The sequence below is a fragment of the Phytophthora infestans genome, genomic scaffold (genome assembly GCF_000142945.1).
Source record: "Phytophthora infestans T30-4 supercont1.212 genomic scaffold, whole genome shotgun sequence".
Lineage (NCBI taxonomy): Eukaryota > Oomycota > Peronosporomycetes > Peronosporales > Peronosporaceae > Phytophthora > Phytophthora infestans.
Genome location: NW_003303547.1, coordinates 78,994 through 81,230, shown reverse-complemented (window position 1 = coordinate 81,230; position 2,237 = coordinate 78,994).

Here is a 2,237-nt window from a genome sequence, read left to right as displayed (position 1 = left end):
TCGTCTGCTCCAGACCTCTTACGCACTCAACCGAACCTCCATGTCACCTACAACGGGCGTGGCAAACACCGACTCGGAACTGCCTCGGCGGCTCGACTCCGACCAACGGACTCGAGTATCGGTCCTGGCTGCAAGATCTCCCGGAGCGCCAAGATGAGGTGTCCGAGCCTGTGTGTGTGTGCCACCCCGTGGGCTAGTTTGTACGGCGACAAGCTCTGTGGGATGTTCGACGTTGGGTCGGTTGGAGTTGGGTGGGAAGTGGGCGGACTGGCGAGGCCGAGGTGGTAGAGCAGCGCGAAGGCGCGCAGAAGCGCGTGGTGCAGCGTGCGTGCGTGTGTATCCAGTCGTTTTGTGATGAGGGCGGTATTTTGTTTTCTGTGTGTGTTGTGTGCGATTGGCGGTCGTATAGCTCAGTCGGTAGAGCACAGTGCTAATAACGCTGCGGTCCAGGGCTCGAGGCCCTGTATGACCATTTTGCTCCTTTCTCTTGCTTTATCGCGGCGCTAACAACGGTCCTTCGCGGCTTCTCGCGCTTCTGGCGTGCTACTGCGTCTGCTCCAGACCTCTTACGCACTCAACCGAACCTCCATGTCACCTACAACGGGCGTGGCAAACACCGACTCGGAACTGCCTCGGCGGCTCGACTCCGACCAACGGACTCGAGTATCGGTCCTGGCTGCAAGATCTCCCGGAGCGCCAAGATGAGGTGTCCGAGCCTGTGTGTGTGTGTGCCACCCCGTGGGCTAGTTTGTACGGCGACAAGCTCTGTGGGATGTTCGACGTTGGGTCGGTTGGAGTTGGGTGGGAAGTGGGCGGACTGGCGAGGCCGAGGTGGTAGAGCAGCGCGAAGGCGCGCAGAAGCGCGTGGTGCAGCGTGCGTGCGTGTGTATCCAGTCGTTTTGTGATGAGGGCGGTATTTTGTTTTCTGTGTGTGTTGTGTGCGATTGGCGGTCGTATAGCTCAGTCGGTAGAGCACAGTGCTAATAACGCTGCGGTCCAGGGTTCGAGCCCCTGTATGACCATTTTGCTCCTTTCTCTTGCTTTATCGCGGCGCTAACAACGGTCCTTCGCGGCTTCTCGCGCTTCTGGCGTGCTACTGCGTCTGCTCCAGACCTCTTACGCACTCAACCGAACCTTCATGTCACCTACAACGGGCGTGGCAAACACCGACTCGGAGCTGCCTCGGCGGCTCGACTCCGACCAACGGACTCGAGTATCTGTCCTGGCTGCAAGATCTCCCGGAGCGCCAAGATGAGGTGTCCGAGCCTGTGTGTGTGTGTGCCACCCCGTGGGCTAGTTTGTACGGCGACAAGCTCTGTGGGATGTTCGACGTTGGGTCGGTTGGAGTTGGGTGGGAAGTGGGCGGACTGGCGAGGCCGAGGTGGTAGAGCAGCGCGAAGGCGCGCAGAAGCGCGTGGTGCAGCGTGCGTGCGTGTGTATCCAGTCGTTTTGTGATGAGGGCGGTATTTTGTTTTCTGTGTGTGTTGTGTGCGATTGGCGGTCGTATAGCTCAGTCGGTAGAGCACAGTGCTAATAACGCTGCGGTCCAGGGTTCGAGCCCCTGTATGACTATTTTGCTCCTTTCTCTTGCTTATCACGCGGCGCTAACAGCGGCCCTTCGCGGCTTCTCACGCTTCTGGCGTGTTATTGCGTCTGCTCCAGACCTCTTACGCACTCAACCGAACCTCCATGTCACCTACAACGGGCGTGGCAAACACCGACTCGGAACTGCCTCGGCGGCTCGACTCCGACCAACGGACTCGAGTATCGGTCCTGGCTGCAAGATCTCCCGGAGCCCAAAGATGAGGTGTCCGAGCCTGTGTGTGTGTGTGCCACCCCGTGGGCTAGTTTGTACGGCGACAAGCTCTGTGGGATGTTCGACGTTGGGTCGGTTGGAGTTGGGTGGGAAGTGGGCGGACTGGCGAGGCCGAGGTGGTAGAGCAGCGCGAAGGCGCGCAGAAGCGCGTGGTGCAGCGTGCGTGCGTGTGTATCCAGTCGCTTTGTGATGAGGGCGGGATTTTGGTTTCTGTGTGTGGTGGGTGGCGAATTGCCGGGCGGGATAGCTCAGTCGGTAGAGCACAGTGCTAATAACGCTGCGGTCCAGGGGTTCGAGCCCCCGTATGACCATTTTGCTCCTTTCTCCTTGCTATCTCGCGGCGCTAACAACGGTCCTTCGCGGCTTCTCGCGCTTCTGGCGTGGCTACTGCGTCTGCTCCAGACCTCTTACGCACTCAACC